The 14,927-nt window shown below is 38.3% G+C and overlaps 2 long non-coding RNA genes across 2 annotated transcripts; both read right to left on the reverse strand.

Annotated features, from left to right (window-relative positions):
- Positions 1-5,898: 5,898 nt before the first annotated feature.
- On the reverse strand, positions 5,899-14,065 carry LOC108885483 (uncharacterized). Its single transcript, XR_007814261.1, has 5 exons — positions 14,040-14,065; positions 12,866-12,965; positions 12,575-12,772; positions 9,128-9,306; positions 5,899-5,980 (listed from the first exon to the last, which is right to left on the reverse strand). It is a non-coding gene; the product is annotated as an uncharacterized LOC108885483 (long non-coding RNA).
- On the reverse strand, positions 11,239-12,342 carry LOC127143083 (uncharacterized). The gene is made up of 2 exons (XR_007814262.1): positions 12,099-12,342; positions 11,239-11,964 (listed from the first exon to the last, which is right to left on the reverse strand). It is a non-coding gene; the product is annotated as an uncharacterized LOC127143083 (long non-coding RNA).
- Positions 14,066-14,927: the final 862 nt, after the last annotated feature.

The following is a 14,927-nucleotide window of genomic DNA, read 5'->3' on the forward strand; positions in this document are numbered from 1 at the left end:
AAACATATCATGTTTCTTTATGAACAGAATCAGATAAGATGTTTGAGTCCTCCAGGGTTCAATTTGCACTTGGTGGCAGCAAAAGCAAATAGCTTAGCATAATGACTGGAAATAGGGAAACCTCTAGAGGCTAAAAAAAAATCTGCCTACAAGAACCTCTAGAGCTCACTAATTAACTTGTTATATCTTTGTTTAAAAGTACCATATGTAAGTTCTTGCTATTGCTGCATAGCTAACATTAGCATTAACAGCAGTTTGTGCAGTGTAGAGGAAACATTGCAAGTTCAGCACCAAACTTTATTCCTTTACTCACCAAGAGCTGGAGAGCAACACCTAAGTTAACTCGTTTTGCTTCTATTTCTATCACTTCTTTTCCTCTACTGAAGTTAGCATGGTAACCTGCTAGCCCCAGCCTGTCCCGTATCGTAATACCTCTTAGCGATACTATAGCATACAGTCGGCTCTCTCTCTTGCTCTTGATAAGTAAAGAGTCCTTAAAGCTAACACTGGCTATGTAGCGATAGCAAAAACTAAGATATAGCATTAGTCATTTAGTTAGCTTGTTAGCTTGTAACAGCAGTTAACAAGTTATCGAGTCTAAGTGAACTTGTAATTTCAAGCCCGCGTGAATGAATCTGAGGCTAGCTGATGAGCTAGACTTAACATCATTGTAGCACATTTACATTTAGTTTTATTCTTACATCCTACAGCATAATTTAAAATATTTTTTTAAATCAGTTACACTTATCTAGCTAAACCTTGTCAACCACATCAGGTCCAAACTCAGATTCAGAGCTGAATTTGACCAATCAGAGCCGATATGTCTCAGTTTAATGAGCAGCCACGTTGTGTCTCATGACCACTAACACACCTCACATGTTCCTCTGCTGCCGCTCTGATCAGCTGCCGCTAATGAGGCTCATGCGGGTCTGATGGACAAGGACCAGTTGAACCGGACGGACCAGGAGACCGACAGGAAGTGAGCTTTCATTGTTCCCTTTTCACTGAGTCTAATAAAAATAAATACCCGATCCAGTATAATCAGCACAGCTCCCCCTGCGGAGAGCTGATTTTAAAGGTTTCATTGTTCAGGACAAACTCATTTTTGCACCAGACATAAACCACAAGTCAAAAAAAAAAAAAAAAAAAAAAAAAACCCTGAATGAAAAATGAAGAGGTCACATTTAGGAGATAAGGTTTCATGTGACAATGATGTCCTACTGTCTGTATATAAAACAAATTAATCTGTCTGTGTCTGTCTTTATTCAGCTTTATTCAGTCTCTTGTCCTTCAGATTGACACGTGCCACTGTGTGTGTGTGTTAACAGGAGCCATGTGGAAACTGGTTAACAGGTTAATGAACAGAGAGTAGCTGGTGGTTAGAGATGCACAGACACTGATGCCAGCTTATATTAAAGAAATATTCTCACATTTACATTCACATAAGTGTACCAGCCTATCAGAATATATGGACATATACCTTAGTTACATTAATTACAGTACAGTGTAACAGCTAAACTAAGCAGTTGTTGGACTTGAACTGTCTTTAAGCAACATTTTTTAAGCCATGTCTGCAGGATGGTTTTCTGTCTGTTGGTCAGTTGTTGGACCACAACTGAAATCCCTCAACACACACAAAATGAGGAAGGTAGAGCCCAAAACCTCTGTATGTGTAGTGGAAAAGTGCTTGACTAAGTACCATCATGAGGCTGATATTTTTGCTCTTTAATGAAATGTCTTGACAGCTATTAAATGACTTGCCATGAAATTTGGAACAAATTCATATCCATGTCAGTATAAATTGTAATAACTTGGGTGATCCCCTAAGTATCACCATCAGGTCAAACCTCCAATTCATCTGTTACAACTAGAGCTGCTGCTGCTACTCTGCCAACATACTTCTCACAGCACATCCTCTTTGTGTAAGATGATGAACATTATATCAGTAATTTACATTAGCAATTATTAACCATGGTAGCATGTTAATGTTACCGGAATAAAAGACTTAATTATATAGTGCTGCTACATAAACTAAAACAGCAGCAAGTTTTGTATCAAATTTAAACATATTATTGACTCTTCATGGAGTCACTGGGCCAATATCATAACATGCAAACTTGTTGCCTTTTTGAATTGTGTAGATCTGACAATGTATTTTTTCTGGTGGAAGGGTCATCACTGAGTTCAGTTTAAATTAAGGAAATACTGGATCTGAAATGATCTCCAACAGAAATCTGATCAGCTTTGACTAATCTTTTCTTCCTGCCCAAGTCTTAAACAGATAAATTTGTGTCATTTGACTTTTACTGTCACATGTTAAATTTACTGATATATTCCAGTCTTAGTTTTCTCTGCTGCTCTCTGTTCTGGATGCTGCTGCTGCTTCTTGTGCATTTAATGCTCAGCTGGATGCTCAACATTACCACGTTCCTTCGCCTCAGTCAAAATGTGAAAAATGTGACCCTCGCCCATTAAAATGTCATTCACATATTTGGAATTCTTGGACCTATGTGACCTGTAAGTAGTAGGTCCTCTCCTTCTCATTCTTTATTCCTGCTGCTTCACCTCTAAGAGGCAACAGGTATTTCACGAAACACAGTAAAACTATCAGTAGTAGTGAATATCCTGGCTCTGCTCCGACACAAGTCAAACTAACAATCTGTCTAATGGTGAGATTAGATATATAATGACCAGTCCAATGTGTGTGGTCATGTTTCATGGAAGACAAGTGATTTGTCACATCTGCCTCAGCAACTTCCCCTGACACTCCCTACACATCTCACCCTATGTCTCCCTAACTTGTTGTCACCTCCCCAGTGTCTCTCTCCCTGTGTCGTTGATTCTCTGAATGGAGGTAGGTGTGTCGGAGTCAGAGCAGAGCCATGTGTGAAAGTAAATATGCTGCAAAATGAGAGCGTGGAGACTTGATGTGAGAACTCACATCTGAACTTGTTTAAATTTTCACTCAGAAAATATTCACGTGTATAGATTGATATACTTTGAATTAAAATACTAGACTTCACCGTGACAGTTTTTATGTGAAGACCATTTTTCAGTACAACCACAAATTGGTGATTACAATCACCAGCAATCTTAACATTTTCTTATTTTATTCAAATATTTTTGATTATTCCATGCTTCTGTGAAGCACTCTGATTTTTTTGTGTCTGAATGGTGCTATAGAGATAAACCCGCCTTGCCTGTATGAATTACTGAATATAGCATAAGTCAAGGCGCCGGAGGAGTCGGGGAGGGGTCAGGGGAGGTCACGGTGCCCTCTGTACGTTACTGTTCATATTTCCTATTTGAAAGTCACAGAGCTCAGATGAAAATATAAAAATATATACATATAAAGACAGTTAAAAGTATCTCAAAAAGACACCAAACGATAACATTACAACTATGAGGCTGCATTGTAGGTTTATCGACTATTTCAGTTTATAGGTACTATATATAGGGGGTAAGAGGCAGTATTATATAAGATTTTTGTAACATTTTCAAGAACTTCTGAGGGTTTCTGAGGCTTTTTTGGGGGCAATTAATTGAATGCTTTTTAAGATATTTCCAGATCCGCAGATTGTGTGGAACTCTGTTGTTATGGTTTCAGTATTAGTAAAGCTGTGTCTTTTATTTGTCTTGATGACACTATGATGAGGTTTTCTGTCTGTGTAAGTAGGACAAACAGTGAAATTCTCCACAGACTGACGTGTGTCTCTAAAAACAAAGTGAGTGTGTAAAATCCTGAACACGTCAGAGAATATTTCAGATTCTCTGTGAGCTGACTCAGACTGTCTGCAAACTGATGGAAGAAGGAAGGTTTTATTTTGTTTCTGACTGACAGAGTTTGTGTCTCTGTCGAGCGTCGGGATACGAACAGTTTGTACTTTTTTTTCTGTCAGTAAGTGACGTCTAAATGACACAGCAGGAACAGAGAGATAATATCTGGCAGTCATATAAAACAACTGAAATACATCTTCAAAAATGAAGCTCACAAGATATTACTGTTACTATAATTCTAAATAATAACATGCTACAGTCTTTATTTAATAATGAGGTAAAATTAAGTGAAATTAGATCACATGATTACACATAGCTAAAAATCTTCAGCAGGAGTAATGACGCACTGTGTGTTTTGTAATTTAATGTCCACATGTCTCCGTGTGTGTGTTTTCATTCCTCACGCATGTTTTGTTAATGAGCAGTGGTTTGTGACTGATTTAATGTGACGAGTCTGAGAGTGAGAGAATAAGTACAATTATTTCTGCAGGAAAACAAAGAATCATCAAATGACACAACTGATGATCATGTATACACATGTGTGCATGGGGAGGGGGAGAATATGATGGTGAGTCACAAATTTACCATATCTTAAATATTTTCTCTGCTGATCTGTGTGTGTGTGTGTGTGTGTGTGTGTGTGTGTTATGTAGACTGCCAACACTCAGAAAGACAGTGCTGTGAACCATGTGACAGAGACTGGGAGAGGTGGACACAGACAGTCCAATATGTTCTCCAACCTAAGTGACTATATAGATCATATCATATAGATCAGTAACTATGGGCCGTAATAAGGTGCTCGCACAGACGACCTATGGGCTCGTCAGGCACAACAGACACAGAAGTGTCCAGTGTTAGGAGACAGTACAGAACATTGTGTGCCCTTTACGCATGCTATTCCAAGTGCATAAGTGCATTTCACACTTCACAGTATGGAAACATGCAGCACACTGGAAGCACCAGGGTGATGACGCAAAACGGTCAAAAAGTTGAGTGAGGAATGATGGACACTTCCCACCCTAAATCACTGCCATCTTGGCTACACAGCAGAAGGAGCTGTGTAGCCACAGCTCCTTCTGCTTCTTGTAACAAAATGAAAGTTATGGACTAGAAATTCATATTTTTAAAGTACAGAAAAAAATGAATGGTGCTCTCCATCCATTCACACACCCTTTATAAAAATAAATCACCTCACATTTCTCAGACGCCTGCAGCTTCTTACAGAATTCACTGAGATGACTTGTGACCATCAGCTCACGGTCACAAGTTTTAATGCCAGCTGGCCTCTAACTGCACTACAGTGAAAACCACAAGGTTTCAGCACAGTTTTAGTTTCAACAAGACCAAAGTTGCCAAATAAATGTTTTTCTCCCCGCACTATGTGCATTTCCCACTGCAACAATAAAACAATATCTCAATACACATGTGTATGTAGGGTATAATTTCTGAGGTAAATAATGTTATTTTGAGAAAATGGCAGCTAGTTTCTGATCACTTAGGAACAAGCACTAGACAAAAACAACAGCAGGAAATGGGAGAAACAGTGAGGACATTTTTGTAAAGTGACAATATTTTTGTAAAGTGAGAACATTTTTAGGAAACTGAAGACATTTTATGAAGTGAAAACTTTTTTTTTGAGGACATTCTTTGTAAATGAAGACTTTTTTTGAAAGTGAGGATATTTTGTTGTTCAGAAAATCCTCCAGATTTATCATACTGAATTTGGTGGCACTGTAACATGTTTTGAATATTATTTAATTGCTTTTTCACATTTATATCTAATATTTTTAAAAAAGAATTTTTTTTTTAGGAATTATGTCCGTACTTAAATTTTTAAATATTCTTGGACATGCAAACAACATCAATTTTGTCCAGCAATTCTATTATGAGGATGCTTTCGTTGTGAGGAAACTTCTCATTGACCAATTTGACTTTAGCTACAAATCAAATGTAGCTTAAGTCAAAAATAACTTCTACCAAACCTGGATATTACCATGAATATTGACAGTTTCAAACTCCTGTTGTTAAATTCTTCAAATTCTTTAACATATGTGGTTGTTATTTAACACAATAAGAAACAAAGACAGATAGAGAAACAGAGATAATTCAAACAGGACAGACCTGATTAGCTGCTGGTGTTTGTCTCCCTCTGGTGGCTGGAAAATGCACTGTCTCACATATCATTCAGTCCCGCTGAATCACACTAGTGACAAAAACAAACACAGTTATCAATAATCACAAGACTGCTTCCTGCATCATCATTATTATTATTATTATCATCATCATCATCATCATCAGCAGCAGCAGCAGCAGATCAGTTTATGTGGAAATAAATCAAGTAATTCCTGATATCAGTGCAGTCTGAGAGACAGGTTTTGAGTTCTTTGCTGTTTGAGCGTTTGAATCAGGGATTCTTCATTGATTCGTTCACAAAATGTGTGTGTGTGTGTATTATTGGCGATTGTGTGTGTGTTGCATCGTGCCAACAGATCCAATAGCATGCGTGTGCGTGCGCGCGTGCGCACACACACACACACACACACACACACACACACACGACCCAGCAGGTATGAGATAACTGGACTGGTTACATTACATTCATTACAGAAACAAACACACACACACACACACACACACACACACACACACACAAAAGTTAATTAATGGTTATTCATCAATAATTCAAAGCACAAACTTCCTCTGACTCTGAACCAACAGATGCAGTAGAAATGTTTTCACACTGCTGAATCTCCTCAGTTTCTTCAGGTTAATAATCCATTCCTACAAGCAACTTAGATTTAAAACTGACCATATATTTACTGTAACTGCTGATCAAAGTGCTGCTTTCTCATGACCTTCATTTGTTATCTTGAGAACTGTGTATGTATGTTTATGTTTCTGTGCAGAGAAACATCCACTGCTTTTGAAGTAATGAGATAACTACGATGCATTGCTGAATATCACAACTCCTAAACAACTGACATTCACTACGACCTGCAGCTGACAGCAACAACAGATCATCTAGAGTTTTTTTAAATGTGATGGAGGATTTGTAGTGTTTGTTGTTTACTAGACAGTCACTGGCTTCAATATAAAGTTAACCTGCCTGTGGATAACAACTGGAATTAGCTGGGAGCTAAAAACAATAAAGTGACTTTAACCATCATCTTCAAGAAAAATCTTACTCTGTGTAGAGTTCCACACAGAACCTGTAAAGAAAGAAATTAAAAGCAATTTCATAGAACCCATCTTTTTAAACTGGGTCACTCACTTTAAGTACATTTTACGTTGCTGAGCTATGGTCTGTTGCATCATTGCATATCTTATTGTATGTTTTATTACAATGCAATGACCTTGAATAATATGAAAAGCACCATTACATAAATAAAATGATGTATTACTATTTACAATCATGTACTTGTGTATATATTCATATATTTGTGTATTTGGTTCATTACTATTACAAATTCAAAACATTTATTTAATTAATAATTAATTAATCAGTTAACTGTTCAGTTATATTGTCTCTTGTCTGTAAATTTTATTTTGTAACTCGTAGGTTGAGCATTAAGATTTAGTTTCACCATCTTCAGGAAAAAAAACCTCTTGTGGGAAAATGCTGAATCCTATAGAGCCTCTGTCCTTTATTTGCTTTTATTGGCCTAGAAGCAGTCACATAAGTATATTTATCTAACAGATATGGGAGCCAGCATATAAGATATCCACTCTTAATTTGTCAGACTTCTCAAAACCAACGTAAATCCCCAGAAAAACTGAAATGACCTCAGTGTCCTCAGTGGTAGCTATGACCCTGTGTGTGAATATATTTAGTTTGGTGTGTTATCAGTTTTATCCTGAACTTTCTGGATTTATACCAGAAAAAGGAACATGAGAAAAAAAGAGAATGGTGAAGATTAAAAGATAAAAATGTTGATTTCCTTTGAGTTATTAAAAACTTGCATGCATGTGGATGTGAACCTGCTGCTGCTGTTAATGCAACTGTTATAGATGTGACATCATGGCAGTATGAGGTCAACACACACACATATACACACACACACGGGAACAAGTCAACACCCTGTAACTCTTCTGCAATCAGAGGCTGACTTCATTCATCCTTCAACCACCTCTCTCTCTCTCTCTCTCTCTCTCTCTGTGTGTGTGTGTGTGTGTGTGTGTGTGCACGTTTGCATGTGTGTTGGTCAGCATTGCGTGTTGATTGCACCTCGTTACGGCAGAAAGCAGCCGGATGGTGATGGAGGGAGTGTGTGTGTGTTTGTTTGTTTTGTTTGTTTCAGTCAGAGATGGGCGAGTGTGTGTCTGTGTGTGAGTGTGTAGGGTATTGCCTCAAGTTGCATTTGATGGTTGCACAGGAGAGCAATGAAACCATGGACACACACACACACACACACACACACACACACACACACACACACACATTAAAATAATAATTAATATTTTATGTTTTTTCTATATTTACATTGTATTGGCTTTTACTGCTATAGTTTGTCTTGATGCAGAAAACTGAAAACATTTTGACATTTTTTAATTTGCATAAATGTTTTATATTAAAATCTAAATATTCAGAAGTCAGAGTTTCTTCAGTTCAGCTGCATGCAGCTCTAACACAAGAGGTGAAATAGGTACTTTTACTTGATTATTTCCAATTTATGGTACTTTATACTTCTACTTTCTTTTTAGTTTTTCACGTTAGTATTGTTTTGTGTACACTTGCGAAGCTGCACACTCTGATACAGTAGGTGGCGGTATGCACCTAGTTGGTTTGTGATCTGCCAATAAACACAAAGAAGAAGAAGAGGCCTTCACTACACTTGCACTGCACTACACACTCTGAATAGCAGTCCACTTCCATGTTTTGGTACAGTGTTCAATACTTAATTTCCCTGAGGGAGTCATCCCAAGCGATCAATAAAGTCTGTCTAAGTCTAAGTCTATATTCCAATCGAAATTATGACTGGGAAACATATATTCTCAAAGCTCAGACATATCTGACTTGGCCTTTACTAATACAGAATTACCTGGAAATAACACAACTATGGATGCCACACAATCAGGCAAAGCATCATTCAATGTAATTTAATGGATATGGGGATTATATTATAAATCAAGAGTAATTTAATCCTAATACAGTCACCTCTGTATTCATGCATCCACCTTGACGAGGTGAAGGCAGCATAAGTCTGCAGAATTTTAACCAATCACAAGAATAAAAATCCAGTCTCACTCTCTGCAGTTATGATTAGCATTTCATCTTGGTAAATGAGGGAGTGATTTAAGGGTCTCATGGGGAGAAGAGTCTGACTCTTAAATAGCTGCTGATGCAACGTACCTGGAGACACAGTGGCGACGACCCTCAGTGGGTGGACTGTTTGATTCATAAATCCTCAGCTAAATGAGGGGAAACAGCAGGCTGACCCATAAAACCGGCTGGAGAAACTGTACCATTAACACCAGCCTTGAAGTAGGATGACAGGTGAGTCCATCCCAACAGCTACAGGTGAGTCACGCCTGTAAATTCAAGACAGGGGTGTCAGTCATGAAAAGAAAACAGAGACAGCCTCAAGTTCTCAGCAGGCAGAGCTCTCAGGTGGGTGTTCTCACATCAGTGGTGGAAAACAACTACATACTCTGAGCTACATTTTTGATGTATTTGTACTTTACGTGAGTTTAAATCTTGCTCCTTCCACAATTAGTGTGCAGTTTGACCCCTGAATACTGAGACACTTCATACCCGAGATAAATCTGTGAAGTTTTTGTTCTCTCAAAGACGAAAACACGGTCAAATCCCAGAGTAATCAAGGAGTTAATGGATTCAGAGATGGTAATGATGAATTAAACAACAGACTACAACTGACAGGTGGTCAGAACAACTTCAAATATGAGCAATACAAAAACTAGCTGGTGGTCACAGTGAAGCATTTAGCTGCTTAAGAGATACTTCCCTCAGGAGTTGGTAGAGACCAAGAACAGAGATAAAAGGGAGTTAATATGGGACTTGAATTCAACAGGTGGACACAAACATGACTCCAGGTTTAAAATATTGCAGTAATGTTTTATAGTTGTGATGTTGAGCTTGATTGTTTCTCTGTGCTGAGATGGAAACAAGACTGGAAGATAAAGATCATCACCACTTGTTCTTAAAGACTCACTGCTGTTTCATTACAGTGACAAAAAGTAATATTATTTTGAGTCTATAACAAGGACACAGATGTAGTAAAGAGGTCAAAGGTCAGACCCTCCTTAACACCACATACAGATAAAGATACAGATACATATATATATACACACACACACACACACACACACACACACACACACACACATCATGTCACAGTGGATGGAGTCGTCATGCCAACAGCAGACATTACTGCTGGTTTCATCACAGAGACAATCCCAGGCTGGCCTCAGTGTGTGTGTGTGTGTGTGTGTGTTTATAGAGATCTACCCCCTACACACACACACTCAGAGGTCACCAGGGATGATGCAAAACTGAGATAAGAAGACACTTAAATACTGTATGTGTGTGTGTGTGTGTGTGTGTGTGTGTGTGTGTGTGTGTGTGTGTGTGTGTGCAGTGAATTAAAGAGGAGACTGAACTAAAGAGGCTGAGACAAGATCAGTGTCAGAAAAAAGGGCAGAACTAAATTGATTATAATAACTAATTATAATAAAAAATAATTATATAAATGGCAGCTAATTGTCAGCTATATTTACAATCAATTAATTGTTCCAAGTTATTTTTCAAAATTAATTAATTAATTAATTCTCTGGTTCCAGCTTCTGAAATGCAAATATTTTCTGGTTTCCTTCGTTCTCTATGAATATGAATTGAATATTGAATTACTGGATTTTAGACATCACCTTGGGAATTTGTGGTGGTCATTTTCCATATTTTTTTAGATGAACAACTGAAGAAAATAATCATCACATATGTACACTTGATTAGGACCCGATTTGTGCCATTTATTCAACATGCAGGGTAGTCTGATAGACTTCCAGTGTTCTCTGCTGTGTTTAAAGCAAAACTATTAAACCAAAACCACAGTCTTTCCCCAAACTTAGGCATACACCTTTGTCCCCTGAACCTAACGACAGACAGGACCCTTAATGTGAACCCTGGTCTTTGGTTTGACAGCCGTGGTGACTCCTGTGCTGTTACTACATGTAAATTGAAAAATTACACCAAAGGAGTCCCCAGTACGCTAAAAAGTGATGCCATGGGATCATGATCACGCGTCCATATGTGATGTATATTAGTTGCTGGCTCCTCTGTGAGGCTGTACTTGGCACACAGAGTTGATGATATGTTAAGCATGTTCGCTGTCTTAGTGTAGTGTGATACACATACTTACACATACACCTACTTCAGTAGAGACATAATGTGAAGTTAGAGTACGCAGACACGTTCCAAATATACGCACAAGAAAACAAGACGGTGACTTCACAAAAGCTTTTTTGTTTGTTGTATTTGAAGTAGAATACAAATTTAATACAAAACATATATACAGTACATGAAGATGAAACAAGTTTCTCGTTTGCTTTTCTAGCACACACTAGAGGTCTATGCAGTCACAGATTTTCTTACGCAGCAGTCAGATGTCCACACATGGATGTGGGCAGGTGACAAAAGTTAAGTCATGCTGACTTTAGCAGGTGAAGCTGCTTGGCTGCTCAGACATCTTATTACTTGAAGGTCTTTTTCCTCACCTAGCATTTTTCCGACCGGGCCATTCAGGATTAGCAGTTTGTGCATCATTATTATTTTTGTATTTTTTTACATTTACTGTAAAAACAGCAGATAATTGTGAATTACAGTCTAATTCACAGTAATTCTGTGTTTTGAACAGTTTTTAAAATAGGAATCTTGTACAAAATAGGTTTTTTTGGGGTGGGGTGGTAGAGGTGGAGGGGGTTGAATCTAAGTGAATAGCTTCATGAAATTTGAAAGACATTAACATTTGAAGAAAGAGAAAAAAGTTATTGGGTAAAAAACGCTGTTGGCTGATTTAATCTGCACTTAGCAAAGACCACCGGGCGAACTGGCTCAGACGAGGAATACACTCAGAGATATTTTATCGTCTAACCACCCTGGGGCTTTAGCTGATTCTTAAGGCTCCCACAAAATTCTCAGCGTGAGGCCCCCAAGGCTCGGAAGATCAGGATGCCCTGAGGCAAAACAGATAGAGAGAGGGAGAGAGAGCGTGAGAGAGAAAGAGAGAGAGACCACCGGGACTAAGCTAAGAGATGAGGCAGCATGTCCATACACAGGAAGTGGATTTAAAGCTGTCACACACACTCACACAGAGTCACAGACTGCAGCTCGGCTCAGGTAGAGATCAAAACCTCAGCGTCACAGCAGCACAGCTGTTAGACAGGTGATAATCCTGAGAATGAGGGCAGTGTGTGTTAGAGGAGAGAGAGCAAATGTGTGCACGTTATTTATGTATGTATGTGTGTATGTGTGTGTGTGTGTGTGTGTGCGCGTGTGTGTGCGTGCGTGTTCTTGTGGCAGGCCGTAGTTGAGTCAGACACTTGGCCTCTGATTTCATCACGTCGGTTATGAAAGAGACAGTAAAGTTTAACACGCACGCACACATCCGCATCCGTATCCACACACACACACACACACACACACACACCCCACACAAACATACTATTCCTGCTCCTCTGTTTCTTCAATATTTCATCATGTGGCGTAAAAGCACGCTAACCATGTGGAGATAACCTGCTGTGAGTGTGTGTGTGTGTGTGTGTAATCAGGTCAGTCAGTCTTTACCTGTTGCTTGGAATCTGTCCAATCAGAGCAGAGCTGGCTACACACACAGGAAATCTACATAATGAAGATTTCCTGCAGAGCAGCAGGTGTCTTGTCTGTTTCCTGCAGAGATTAATCAGATGTCCTGTTGTTGTGCTGTGTGTAATAATTCCTCCTCTTCATGTGGGCTGAGATATTATTCTTCTGAACATGACTACACTGTAAAAGATAAAAAAAAAACCCAAGGCCCTCAGTTTGTGTTAAAACAAGTGAAACAAACCAACCAGATTCTGTCTCTCTGATGCTTCTCACTTGCTTCATTTCATGTCTCCTCGCTCCTCAGCTGACCTGGTTCTTTCTTCATTCATCAAAAAGATGCTTCTTTTCATCATCTGTCATCTCCACTTGGAACCTGTGTGATGGAAAATATAATAGTCAGGGACAGAGGGAACACTTAACTATCCATCTGTGGTGTTTCCATTAAGTCACATAAGACCGCGGCATGCACTGTATTTACAGAGCTGGTCTTTGACAGACAGACAGGGACGTTCAGATGAACAGATGAAACGCAGCAGGTCAACAACTGATGAGCCTGCGACCATAGACTGAATGGAGATTAAGGTCAGAGGTCAGAGCAAAGCAGGTGGCTGCAGCTCTGCAGGTCAACAGTCCATCTGAATGAGTTAAGATGCACATACAGCTAATTTAAGAGCTTCCTCCTGCAACTAACACTTACTTTCATCATTAGTTAAATATTTCCTCGATTAATCGTTTGGTCTATAGGATGACATTGTTAACGCTACATTTAACTGTTGAACTACTTCATATTGTATAATTTTTATAATATCTTTTGAATAGTTTGTTTGCATTAAAATGTTTTTCTTTCATTACAGGTAACTATGCAGTAATGTGTTCATTCTTTTCTATTAAAAGTCTTGATTTTTCTTCTTACATCATGAGCCTTGTTGTGTTCAACCTGCTTCCATCACACTGATAAAACTAAACTGAATTTGTGAAATTTAAGCTGCATCCTTTGGAAATCTGTGTAATAAATAAAACAAATGTACCAAAAATCATAGTTAGTGATTTTGGATTTTGACTCCTGCTCAGTGTATCTGTGTCCATCCATCCATCCATCCATTATCTATACCACTTTTCCTTTAAGGGTCATGGGGCGCTGGAGCAAATCCCAGCTGACATTGGGCAAGAGACGGGGTACACCCTGGACAGATCATCAGTCTATTGCAGGGCTGTCTATCTGTGTACAATGTAATAATCTACAAAAAGCTTCTATATATGAAACAAGTAGCTGTTGTAGTACATTAAGACTGTTATTATGATATTTTAAACACACACTGTCTATCCTCCTTCCTGTGCTGTTAACAGATACACTGCATCTGTACAGTATTTCCTTCCTTTTGCTTCCCTACAAAGTCAATGAGGTGTCAAACAAACAAAATCAAAGATAAATCTAATCAAACATTACCTTCACTGATAGGAACCAAATTGTCTGCAAATAAAAGACAAGAAAAAAACATTTAGAAACTGTGACTCATTGAGAGTCTCCTTCACTTCCCTATGAAAAATGTCATTTTCAGTTTCATAGAAGATTATATCTGAAATGAAATGTCATTTTCCCATTAGGGGTGATCCCATGAGGACAAACAGAGTCACAGCAGCTTATGTAAAAACTTAATTATGGACGAAATAAATTGTGTCTCTGTTCTGTGTTGCACCATGAGAACAGAGATGCAACTGATGTTATTCACATACAATAAACACTAAAAGTACTGTTGACTGAAAGTGCTACTGTTGTTGCTGTAGGGGTAAACTGTCATTTCTGTTGGCTGAAAACTGAAACAAATAGGGAAGGAATTAAAACTGCTTGAGTTGAAGGGATAGTTGAATGAATTATATTATTTGTTCTGTTATTTATGCATATTACACTTTCATCAGGGGCACAATATTTTTATCGGAGGGATAGATTCTGTCATGAGACACAATTTGCCCTTCACTGTATGTTACACAAATGCTGGGTCTTATTTTTCATTCAATCTGGCTATTCTGAATGGAAATTACAACATACACAGACACACATCCAAACTTTCTAAAGTCAAATCAGTTCCTTATGTCATTCATATACCTTTTTTTTAAGTTATATAAGCACCACTGCTAACTCTCATTCTCATAAAAACTAACTGTAAATACTCACTGTAAGTGAAAGATCTGTGGGTGTGTTTGTATGTGCTGCACAGTGTGTCATTAGACTATAGTTGTTATGTTCAGTGGTTAAGTCTGCTACTGCCGACAGAGGTGACGCATATGACTTAACGTGGCTTTCCTGTTATTGTACATAGGTATAAACTGAGCAAAG

Source organism: Lates calcarifer, linkage group LG12 (assembly GCF_001640805.2).
Source record: "Lates calcarifer isolate ASB-BC8 linkage group LG12, TLL_Latcal_v3, whole genome shotgun sequence".
Taxonomy (NCBI): Eukaryota; Metazoa; Chordata; class Actinopteri; family Centropomidae; genus Lates; species Lates calcarifer.